Here is a 13,371-nt window from a genome sequence, read left to right as displayed (position 1 = left end):
CATCCTTGAACAATACAATGCTGCCCCTGCATTTATCTGGTTGGATTTATTAGCAACTTCAATATACAGTAACTTCAGTTTCATTCTCCACACAAAATGCAATATTTATGCTAATTACATTTATTCTTAAGTAGATCTTATGAACTTCATGAGGTCTTACAGAATAACAGAGTTGGAAGGGACCTTGGAGGTCTTCTAGTCCAACCCCTGCTCAAGCAGGAGACCCTATATAATTTCAGACAAGTTGCTGTCCAATCTCTTCTTACAAACCTCCAATGATGGAGCACCCACAACTTTAGAGGCAAACCGTTTCACTGATCAATTGTTCTCACTCTCAGAAAATTTTCTTCTAGGTTGGATCTCTCTTTAATGATCTTCCACCCATTACTTTTTGTCCTACCCTCATGTCCTTTGGAGAATAGATCAGATTCCTCTTCTCCGTGACACCCAGTATTGGAAGCTAGACTACATACTTGGTTCCCTTTGCCATTCATCATATGGTTTAGACTCCCAACCCCTTATCATCTTTGTTGGCTCTTCTCTGCACTCCTTCTAGTTCCTCAGCATCTTTTTTGTATCATGGCAACCAGAACTGGACTCAACATTCCAAATGTGGCCTCTTTAGTACAGCACAGAGCAGTACTATCACTTCTCATGATCTTGATACTATCCCTATTGAACCCAGGATGCATTGGTTTTTTGGAAGCTGAAGCATAGTGCTGGCTCATACTTAAGTGATGGCCCACTAGGACACCTAAATCCCTCTTATGGTTACTACTATTAAGCCAGGTACCACCTATTCTATAGCTGTGCCTTTGACTTTTCTGCCTAGGTGCAGCACTTTACTGTCTCACTACTGAATTGCATTTTGTTGGATAGGGCCAATGCTAAAGTCTGTCAAAATTATTCTGAATCCTGAGTCTATTTTCTAAAGTCTGGGTAATTTTCCAGCTTGGTGTCATTTGCAAATTTGATGAGTTTCCCCTTCTATTCCCTCTAAATTATTTAGGAAGATATTGAAGAGTAATGGCCCTAACACAGAACTTTAAGGTAGCCCTCTGCATGCTTCCCTCCATGTAGATGATGGAACAATTCCATTGAGGGCTGCATGTTGAGTGAGGTTGGTCAACCAGTTGTGAATCCATCTGGATGCTGTCTATCCCACTTTTTCTATCTTCCCAAGAAGTAGGCTGTAGTCTACTTTTTCAAATGCCTTACTGGAGTCTAAGTAAACTATGTCCAGAGCATTTTCCCAATCCATTAATTTAGTCACTTTGTCAAAGAAGGCAATAAGGTTTGACTGGCCTGATCAGTTCTGACCGGTTGTGGTTAATCATTCCATTTTAATTCCCAATCAAGTATCCATTTTTACAACAGAAGCCAATTAATCTCTCCCAAAGGCCCTTATAAAACAATACTTTACTCTCATTTGGAGCACAAATTCTCAAAATCAAAATCAACAAATCTACCATAGGTCATCAAATCAAATCAAGTTTATTACAATCAAAGACCAGGGACACCATGGGTCATCAGTCAATACAAGTTCTGCTTTAAGTTGGGGGTTTATATATAAAGCAATTTTCTTTTTTAGTTCGTGATAAAATGAATTCTTCACCCACATTTTTATAAATCAAATATTTTGCCTTTTTTCTAATATGAGTGTCTCGTAGGCAAATTATGTCTTAATTAACTTTTTCAAATAATGATTTTTTCTCTCTCTCTTTTAGGAGCAGTTATCTATGGAATCCAAAATGAGTTATGCAAAGGGAAAAAAATCCTTTGAGTTTACAAACAAACCAGGGAAACAGTTGGCATATAAATTAAGAAAAGAAAAAGAAAAGAAAATAATATTGAAAATACAAGATGGTGATATGGTATTAATAGATAACATGGCCATGGAAAAAAAGCATCTCATCAATATTATTCTATGAAGCAAGTGACATCTCTCTGGAGAAATAGATGAATACCTAAAGAGCAAAATTTACTGAGGATTACAGAGGATCAGAAACAGATTATGAATGGACCTATAACAATAAGGGAAGTTTCTGAAGCTATAAAAAAAAGATTAAAGCAGGAAAAATACCTGGATCAGATGGATTATCAGGTTCTTATTATAAATGTTTTGAGGATGAACTTTTACAATCTTTAAAATAAACTCCTTCAGGGAGGAAAGTTGTCAAAGAGCTGGAAAGAGGCAGATATCACCCTAATACCTAAATAGGAACAGGATTTGACTTTAACGAGAGACTACAAACTGATAACATAATTGAATAATCATTGTTCACAATGATTATTGCTGATAGACTGAAAATAATTTTGCAAGAATTTATTTGTGAGGATCAATATGAATTTTTTTTTAATTAAAAGGACAATGTTAGAATATTTGGATCAACATAATGAAAAACATGCCACAATGATTTTCTTAGATGCAGAGGAGGCCTTTGATAATTTGAATTGGGCTTTCCTGTTCAAAGTTTTGGAAGATATGAACTTTGGAGAGGATTTTACAAAATGGGGAAGATTTATTTACACTTCAAAGAAAGCACAAACGAAACTAATTTTCATTTCACAAAGCCTTGTGAAACAAAAATGAGGCAGGAATGTTCACTAGCTCCTCTCTTTTTATGTTGGTTCTTAAAATACTGAACATAGGGATAGGACATGAGATAATTGTGGGAATAAAGATTAAAAAAAGAAACTTATAAGTTAACATATTTGTAAATTAATCTTATAAATTAAGCAAGTGACTTGAGTTGTTTCTGGAAAATCATTTAAAGGGAATTGAAACACTAATGGGAAAACTAAACTAATTTGTGATTAGCAGGTTTTAGATGAACAAACATAAGGTAATGTTAACAAAAACATGAAAGTACTAGTTCAAACAAAACTGAGGAATACAATGAATGTTAAGATTGAGAAGAAAGTAAAATATCTGGGTATCACTATGACAAATATGAATTGCATGTTATTTCAAAATGTGAAGACATGGAGTGAAGTTAAAAAGATATGTTAAGATGGCAGAAATTACAATAGTTGCTGGGGAGAATTTCTGATAAAAATAAATATCCTTTCTACAATAGTGTTTTTGTTCCACATAATATCAATGTTGATAAGTGATGCAACACTTAAAAATGGCAGAAAGAAATATCTAAATTTGTGTGGTAGGGGGAAAAAACCCATAAGTTAAATATAAGGTGCTACAGGACGCAATGGAAAAGGGAGGACTGGGTTTACACAATTTGAAATTATATTTTGCAGCTTGTTATTTGGTTTGGATGAAAAAATGGGCACAGTTGAGAAACAGAAGGGTTTTTTTTGCGTTAGAAGACCATGGTCTGAATTTTGGATAGTATGGGTATTTGTAGTATGACAAAATCAAGGTTAATGTGCATTTTAAAATGATAATGTAATGTGCCCATATCAAGAATACAGAATAGATAGATATGTAGGTTGTGCTCAATGACACCTCTGGGGCTCTCAGCACAAGAAGCATTTTACAGACAAGAAATAATAGCAAATACAAATGGCTAATTTATTGTGAGATACTAGAATTTGTCAAAGGGAATACAAAATAAAATCAAAGAGAAGAACTGATGGCAAAGGAGATAGTTGCTAATAGTTTTCTTATTTACGGTTATTATAAAGCTTTAAAGTAGAGAAAAAATATGGTTTTGAACATAATAAGATTGAGTCTGTAATGGAATTAGGTATAAAGAATTAACATGTAATTGTTAAAAATTACATTTAACATGCAATTTTACCAATTATTAATTAAAATTTGAAATAGAAGATAAAATGAAAGACTATATGATAAATTAGGCTAAATTTTTGATTATAAAATGCAGCTGGAACAATGGGACTATATGTGGATTGAAATTGATGTTTATAACCTTGAAGAGAATTTTTACAAAATGATTGTTCATGAAAGAGTCCATATATATTTAACAAACTTGTTTTATCCAAATCCAATAAACCCTATCTTGTATCTGTAAATAGCTTATTGAATCAGTATCTTATTTGTTCTAAATTGTAAACAGAAGCTTCTGATTTCCTCCCATTGAGTGCAAAAGAGGAACAATGGGAGCCCAAGTATGATACACTCCTTTAACATCAAACCACAGTAATTACAGTATCATTAAACCATACTAGCATCTGGCTTTGTTCTAGACAGTTAAGGACCAAATATTTTAGTACTGTTTGTAAAAAAAATGATTAAATAATTCATGTTAATCAATTTTGTCTCAGATCATAACTGTTTGCTTCTGCACTTTTTATTCATAGGAAAGAAAAATTCAACCAATGCAGCATTAGGAAATGTGGTGCATAACTTGTTAGCTTTGTTTGGGAATAAAGGCTGAACATGGACACTGGTGTATCTATTGCTGAGATGTTCAGAAATTAGAGTGACTTTGTCAAGGTTACTGAAATAAAGAGTTTCTGTGTGGTTCTGTTATTACCTTGGATTTCTGTCATTCGGTATAATAAAAATACCAAATAGATGTAGAAGGCTATTACTATTTATTAAAATTATCAGCTAATAAAATTAATAGTTACAGTCCAATATGAAGTCCTAGCTAATGTGGAGCAGATTTACTGTTTGTTCATAGCTACCATTTTCTTGAACCCTTTTATTTCATCAGAAATTTATAGTGATAAGGACATGCCTCGATGGCTCCATTTAGTATGCCAGATGTGTCTTATCCCCTTTGGAGCTTCTGGAAGCACTGCCAAAAAATGCAAAATGCAGCAAATAGGTTGCTAACCAGTTAACTGATATCATCATCTCACACCATATACCAGAATTTTTATGGTTGTCAAATGATTCCATATGAATTTTAAAATGCTAGTTTTAACCCTTTAAAACTCAAGCTTTAGGATACGGTTATTTCAGGGTTTGCCTAACTTGTTACTAACTTTCAAACTTATATCAAAACTGTTAAGAGAAATTTTTGGAAGAATAAAAATCCTCATTCTCAGTTATTGAGCATGATAGAATTAGGGTCAATTCAGCACACATTTCCCATGCCATTCAGTACTTAGGCAAAAGTAATTAAAATGTATTATGGCAATTCTACATCTATATATCTTCTCCCAATTAGCCCTATTGTACAAAATCCCAAAGAGTCAACTGTCACGCAGTGACTGAACCAATGCCCATTCAGTCCTCCAATAAGACAGTGGCATAATACATGACCTCTATTATGAAGCTCACTGTCCAGACCTGAATCTGCTTCCTGAATGCAAATGGGCTGCAGCACCCAAAATATTCTATCGTCAGGCCAGCTGATGGAAAAGGAGATATTGATCTCCTTTCCAGCAGGGTTTCTCATTGCTGGCTGGGGAATTCTGGGAGTTGAAGTCAACACATCTTAAATATGCCAAGGTAGAGAAATGTTAATCTAATAAAATCTTGCAGGTGCTTTCCTAATATAGGTTTCATGCAGTACCAGGATCAGATAAGTTGAATATTGACTTATTCAATAACTATGCGCCACCATACTCAAAGAGTTTGAGTGCAGCCCATTCAAAATGGTTCTCAAACTTTATAATGTCAAAAGTGGAAAATGATTAAATACTTGACTGGAGAGTAATCAAATTAATTATATTTAATGTTCAATCAATATAAATGTGAATGAATTTAAATCCAGCTTTCCCACTTGTCTGACCAACTATTTTTGAAAGATCAATGCACTTTACAGTGAAATGTGTTTCTTACCCTGCTAAAGTTGATGAAGCCAGCAACATTCAATAGTGTTTAAATGTGTTAAAAGGGCTTTTATTGTTTTTCAGTATCGTTACTTTTTATGTATGGTCCATTATCTTTGTAAAATTAATCATAATTATTAAAATAACAAATACAGAATACAGCACTGAAACATCCAAGCCAATCATTCAATCAACACCTAAGGCACAACTAGTATACTCTGAGAAACTTGATCTAATGCTTGGAAGCTGAATAAGAAAAAAACCTGAAGTTGAATCTCAACAAAATGGAGTGACAGTTTGTCCAAAGTGGATTTTCTGCCTGCTCTGATGATAACTTTGGATGAAGTGGCAGTTCCCCCTCAAAGAGCAGGTCTACGTTTTGAGTACCCTTTTAGATTTATAATTCCTTCAGGATGTGCAGATAAGAGTTTATGACCAGTGGAGCCTTTGCCCAGTTTCAGCAGTTGACAATGCTAACTTACATCTTCATCACCTTCTGTTTAAACTAACATAATAAATTCTACATGGAGCTATATTTGAAGGCTCCTCTGAAATTGCAGCTGATGCAAAATGCACTTGTTGTGTGACAATAGAGAAGAGGGGATATAGCCATACAATATCTATACTGTGGATCCTGCATTGGCTTCCAGTAGGTTTTTAGCTGAAGTTCAAAATGTATGTTTTAACCTTAAAAAGCCAGTATGAGTTGGCTTCTTGGTCCTTGCCTTTTCCAGGTGAAATCAAAATATTGAGTATATTGATTCTGGGATGTCACCAACATCCCAGATATAAGATGGGTGAGAGCCCAAAGATAGGTGTTTCTCTATGAAACAGCTTCCCCAGGACTGATATCAGATAGTACCAATTAACTTCACATTCAGCTATTCAGTAGAGATTTTGAAAGTAAATGTCAGTGAATATTAGGTGGGCACTGATACTTATTACAATTGGTATTATTTTCTAAGATCGTTTTTTCCCTACATTGAACTTTATTTTTGCTTGTAATAATACTATAAACCACTATAATACACAGTGTTTAACAGTATACAAATGCAACTAATTAATTAGTTAATAATCACTGGAACAGAGTTCTATGTTAGACTATCCAATGGAACTGAAAAAAGCTGTATCCCAAAATTGTCTAAGACATCATCAAGGACCTGTGAGGAAAAACAAACAGAGGGAAGGGAAGAAAATACTCACACGTGCTACCTTCAGCTAATTACAAAATATATTTATTAATATAGTCTATTATTAAGAGAATATCAATATGGGTCTGTTCATATTCATATACTATCAATTGTATGTTTACTTTTATTTTGCATTCTAAGAGAAAACAGCCATCGTTCATATGTGAGCTTTCAATAGATGTTTTAAAACATTTCATTCTGTGTATATTCTGGGTTCCCTCTACCATTTAATCCTCCAATTAAGGTTACAATTTCTTTGCATAGACAGGCAAAACACACAACAGTGGGAATAGCTGGCTACTGAGAAGTCATGTACAAAAATAATGCCTCTAATCAAACCATTACAATTAAAAAAAAAGATTAAGCATTTTTGCTACTTTAATCATAGACGTTGATTATGAATGTGTTTGATTAGTTCATTTTAGCACACACTTATATCCACACTATTCTTATTTTTATGTTATGCTGGAACTATTATTTGATCTTGATTGATGCGATAGAAAATATGCATCTGTTCAAAGGTATTCATGTTAATTATAGTGTAAAATGGTTATTGCTATTTTATAGTGATAAAATGCTGCATTAAGGCTTGTTTGCCCTGCTACCACTTATATACATATACAGGAATTCTGCCTATTGCATAAAGTATGTTATACCTTACATTTTTATTGTATGATGTGTCATATCCACAGAGGAGAAAGCTTACATAGGCCTGGCTTTTATGTGACTTCCTAACACTTTGTCTTAATCACAGAACAGATCTATAGGCTGTTCAGAAAACAAGGTTGACTAAGAACTGTTAGTTTAGCCCCAAGTAGTCGCATGGCTATTTCGAGCTAAACCTAATTCTCATACGGAAAATTGATTTGGTCAGTTGACTCGGTTTTCCTATTTGCACTTAATCCCCTCATATGACTGAACCAACCATGTTCCATAAAAAAGATATTTGTATTTCTTTCCTTCATATGACCTCATTAAATGCTCGGAGAAGGCAGCTTTTAGATAATAGAAAATAAGAAAAGAAAAATGCATTTTCATTAAAAAAAGCTAAAAATCTTTAAGAGCAAACCAGGATTAACCTAGTAAATAGCATAGAAATCATAAACCAACTGTATTGATATTATATGGATTTGTTGTTTTACCAGGTTTATATCTTTATGGATGCAATTTGTATTGTGCTTTTCCATTCATAAAACACTGATAGAAGCTAAAAATGTCACTATGTGTGTGTGTGTGTGTGTGTGTGTGTGTGAGGCTCTCTCCGTGTGTACACAGTATATACAAACACACATTTATACATTTAAGTTAGAAACAATATTATATACAGTATATCAAAAGTTTGTCTATTAAAATAATAAAGCAACCAGATTTTTAAATAATAGAGGTCTTTGTGTCATGTACTCAATTAACACTTTGCTTGAAAAGGAGACATATTGCAAAAACCTCTTTCTAGGGCAGATCATAATGTTCAGAGAGGTATGTCACAGCAGAAACAATCCTTCAGATAGGCCATGAACCACTTACAATTTTAAAAATTAACATCAACACCTTAAATTATGCCTAGAAAGAAATTAGCAACCGGAGTGGATTTCTGAAATGGCAATTTTGGGCACTAATTAGCAACCTAGCTGTCACATTTTCCATCAGTTGAAGCTTCTGGATATTTTTCAACTAAAGGATGTTGCAAGTCAAGCCATGTTGCAACCATAGCATGGATAATACACCCACACCCACAGATATAATCTAATAATCTATTTTATTACTATGCAGATTTTTGAGGAGTGTTCGTTTTGATCAATATCTATGGATTTATTAATTCAAATAAAATGGCTACAGCAGAATCATCACATTGAAAGCTAATTTCCATAGGAAAGGAAGAAAGCAATAGGAACTTAACAGATAACACCAACTAAAACAAAGAGATATAGAAGAAATTCTGCACTGCTGGAACTTTCCAGGCCTTTGCAAATGAATCAGTGTCTGGATGTTTGGAGAGAAAAAAACAGACCTTACAAAATGAGAAACATGTTTCTATACCCTTGAGTAACCTATAGTAGTGTTTTTATTTATATTGACCATCTGGAGTACATAAGCATTTTACTTGAAACTCATCAGGTATATGTAGCCCCAGATATTTCTAGGAGATCAACACACTAATGGGAATCGAACTCATGACTCTTACAGCTTAGATGTACAGGAATATGGAGATGGCAATGAAGGAAATATGTGACTTTTAGGAAAATATGAAATTTGGTCCTTGAAAATTGGATAAAGGAAGTTGTGATTATTTTCTATTTTGTATAAGAGAGAAGGAAAGAGACATAGTGTCATACTTTCACAATTCTGTTGTAGTTTATATTAATTAAGTAAAATTCTAGTATTTCTTGTGATGCCTGCTTCCTGATCTACCTCAAAGAGCTTATTAGGTAACCTTACACAATGCATTAGCTTAGGAGCTATCCAGTGCCTGGTGCTGAACAATACTGAAGAAAGAGATATATTATACAGAGACAATTTGTAGAGTAGCATATTCAATCCATCTTCCTTTTTATCAGTGACAAAAAAGTATAGATGTTATATTATGTGATTCTATCATGTGATTTTACATGACTCCCTGAACTGCAAAAGTAAACATGTAGATCTTCAAGCAATATCCAGAGGAAGAGTAAGGAATAGAATAGAATAGAATAGAATAGAATAGAATAGAATAGAATAGAATAGAAGGAATTTGTCTTGGTGCATATGCTCTCAGTAAAAGATACGTTCATCAAGGAACATAAGGTATAACACTTAATGATACTTATAGGGTACAAATAAGCAATCAATTCATATTAGGAAACAGTCAATATAAATCATACGGATACAAGCAACAAAGTTACAGTCATACAGTCATTAGTGGAAGGAGATGGGTGATAGGAAAGATGAGAAGACTAATAGTAGTGCAGACTTAATAAATAGTTTGACAATGTTGAGGGAAATATTTGTTTAAGTGATGGCGTTTGGGAAAAAACTGTTGTGTCTAGTTGTTCTGGTGTGCAGTGCTCTATAGCTGTGATGGTGAACCTACGGCACGCGTGCCACAAGTGGCACACAGAGCCATATCTGTGGGGACGTGAGCGTTGCCCTAGATCAGCTCCAGCATGCATGCCAGCTGACTTTTGGACCTTCCTTCCTGAGGTCGGAAAACTGGCCGTTTCCAGCCTCCGAGAGCCTCCAGGGAGATGGGGAAGGCCTCTGGAGCCTGGGGAGGGCAAAAAACAGGCCTACCGGGCTCACCGGTAACCTTTTTGCCATTGTGTGCCAAAAGCGGGAGAAGCACAAGGGGGGGGTGTTGTGTGCAGATGCACAGGGGGCGGCGCACAGAGGGAATTGAATTATGGGTGTGGGCACACACGTGCACAACCCCCGCACTCCTCCCGGGTTTTCCATGGCGATGCTTCGCAATTCTTGTCTGGGGATTTCCCTCGCTTCTTGCCAGGAACTGAGAGTGAGCTATGCCTTTAAATTTCCTTTTGGCCACTCCCCCTGGCTCCGTGCTCTCCAGTTTATTTCTCTCAGTTCTTTGTGTAGGAACGTGAGTGTAGCTCTCTCTCATTAGTGAGATCCCTTTTTGTATTATATTTAGATAGTTTTTCTTGTAAATTCTGTAAATACTGTATTTTTTCTTGTACATAGTGTAGATAGTATATTTAGCTTAGGTGAGGGAGCGTGGTACGAAGGAAGGCTGCTGCGATCGCGGCGAGCCTGGGGCTGCAGCCGTGGGCGTCGCTAATTGCTTAGCTGACTGCCCAGGCTTGGAATCGCAGCGAACAGAGTTTTCCCCTCCTGGAGACTCTGACAGCTTTATTGCTGTGCCTGTTGAGCCGCCGGCGAGCGGTTGGGGCTGCTGGTCCGCTGGTTGCCTCACCGCCGCCATTCCGCTCCCTCCGTAGTTGGCGGTGGCATTGTACCTGCCCGGGGCCCCGGGTACAAACTTTGCCTAATCCTTGCCTCGCGGCGCTTGAGGGACTGCTGTTTCTCGCGCCCTGCAGCCAGCTGGTGTTTGCTGGATATCTGCCTCTTCTCGACCGAGCACTTGGAGGCAGCGAGGACTTGGAGCTGCTTGGATACGCGCCAAACAATTTTGCATCCTTGGCGGGCGCTTTAAGGCGAGGCTGCGCTTTCAGGGTCAGTTTGTCCCTGGCGCTTCTTTGAGGGCCTTGACTTGCAGACGGCTGTGTGAGTATCTTCCCCCTTGTTATCTGGACTTCGCGCCAAAATTTTTTGGCGCTTTAATGGTGCTGGCGGCCATTTTGGATTGGAAATCTAGCTCCCTGGTAGTTTGGGGCCTGGAGCTGGGCCTTAAGCCTCGATTCTCCCCCCCTTTTTTCCTTTCAGGCTTGCCTTCTTTGGAACCACCTGGTCTTCCCCTAACCTACCTGATTGACCCTCATGGCTGACCAGGAATTCTCGTCGGACCCTGAACAGGTTCCCATTGATCCTAGGCCGAAAAGGCCCTCAAAAAAGAGGGCTAAGACAACCTCCTCTATTAGTCAACCTTCCACTGCCGGCCAACCTGCCTGTGATCTCTCCACAGCAGACAGGGACGAACAGAGGAGACACAAGGCTCTTGAAAAGCAATTTACGAGGGCCCAGAAGCAAGCTGAACTTAGAGGGGCGTTGGTTCAGGAACCAACCATATCACAGCAAGAGCTAGGTCCAGATTTGACCTCTCAGACAATGCAAGCCGTGTCCCCTCAGCCCTCTCAGGACTCTGGGTTGAATGATAGGCCGGGCCCCTCAGCAACCTTCACACCCACGGCTGCTGGCCTCCGGCCTCAGGAGAGTTTTGGCTGGCCCCCCCACCTGGATTTTCAAGCAGTCTTTACGGATGCCCTGGCCAGGGCAATCTCCTCGGGCCTTCAGCAAGGGGGTCCAAGCCAATTTGGTTTTTCTGGCCCTCAGGTGCCAGTACTTCCTCCTCCTCCCCCCCTCCTCCCCCCCTCCTCCTCCTCCCCCTCCTCCTCCTCTTAGGCCAACCACGCCTCAGATTCCCTTAGAGGCTTTTGGTGACAATTCCTCCTCTCAGGACGGAGAGCAGCTGGAGCCGGAATTTTCTGAGGATGAGGACATAGTGCCAGAGAGACCGGCCTTCGCCACCTTGTTTCGGCCCGCCGTGTTTAAAACATTACTCAGGAAAGCTAAGGCGGCCACCAACATGGGCACAATAGTTAACCCGAACCTTCAGGGGCCCTCGGAAGCCCATCCTCATGGTGAACTTTTTGCTGTCCCTGTCCCGGATAACGACTATATTCCGTGTCCTGACTTGTTTAAGGACGTGATCAGGAAGCAGTGGCATTCACCAGGGGTCCTCTCTGCCCCTAGTGGTCACGATAAAAAACTCTACTGTGCTGATCCATCTCTGGATAGTCTCCTTAGTCTCCCCTCGGTAGACCCTCCTGTGGTTAGTCTCTCCTCCTCAGCCGTTCTGTCGTCGGATGCGGTGGAGGTTTTAAAATCTGATGAGCGCAAAGCGGAGGTTTTCTTCAGAAAGACGCACCAGGCCGCGGCTTGGGCGGTGAAAGCTGCGACCTCTGCGTCGTTCTTTAACAGAGCCACCTTGATCTGGCTCCGCCAGTTGCAAGGGAGGTTGCCCCCTGACGATACCAGGCTTAACCACGATCTTAACAAATTAGTGGCTGCAACCGAGTACTCGGCCGACGCATCCCTTGATGCTGCCAGGTTTGCGGCTAGAGCGATGGCTTCCTCCGTTACGTCACGCAGAATGCTGTGGCTTAAACCTTGGAAGGCGGATGCGAAATCAAAATGGAGGCTAGCTTCTGCCCCTTATCACGGTTCCTCTCTCTTTGGGGCAGCATTAGACCCTATTTTAATAGAGGGGAAAGACAAACGGAAAGTGTTACCAGTCACTTTCAATCGACAGGAACGTAGGTTTACCCCTTATAGTCAGCGGCAGCCCTTTCGGCAGGAGTCAGGACCCAGGGGGTCCTACTATAATAGACCATTCTCCCAGGGCTTTGACCGTTTCTCTGGCAGGCAGGGAGGTGGTGACAGGGGACGATTCCAGTCAACATCCAGGCGGCCCTTTAGGGGCTCAGGTCCCCGTCCTAGTAGAAGGGGAAAATGACTCTCCCGATCGCTTTCCCATTGGGGCCCGCCTCCTTCACTTCCTGTCCCAATGGGAGACCTCCACTTCCGATCCTTGGGTCCATCGCACGGTGGGAGTGGGTCTGAGGCTCGAATTTCGTACCATCCCCAGAAATCATTTTGTTCGCTCCCCAGTGCCCCGTCGCAGGGACAAACTGAACAATCTCACCGCAGAAATACAACATCTGCTTCAGATAGGGGCAATAGAGGAGGTCCCCCCTCTTCAGGAACGGAAAGGAGTCTATTCTATCCTTTTCTTAGTCCCAAAATCCTCAGGCGGGTGGAGGGCCATCTTGAATCTCAAACACCTCAACAAGTTCATCCGGTA

General features: G+C 39.1%; 1 long non-coding RNA gene across 1 annotated transcript; it reads left to right on the top strand.

The window, feature by feature from the left end:
* Positions 1-588: 588 nt before the first annotated feature.
* Positions 589-3,993, top strand: LOC117678738 (uncharacterized). The gene is made up of 2 exons (XR_004595102.3): positions 589-789; positions 1,728-3,993. It is a non-coding gene; the product is annotated as an uncharacterized LOC117678738 (long non-coding RNA).
* The last annotated feature ends 9,378 nt before the right edge of the window (positions 3,994-13,371 follow it).

The sequence above is a fragment of the Pantherophis guttatus genome, chromosome 6 (assembly GCF_059756535.1).
Source record: "Pantherophis guttatus breed Tessera chromosome 6, ASM5975653v1, whole genome shotgun sequence".
Lineage (NCBI taxonomy): Eukaryota > Metazoa > Chordata > Lepidosauria > Squamata > Colubridae > Pantherophis > Pantherophis guttatus.
This window is presented reverse-complemented; position numbering and strand designations above follow the sequence as displayed.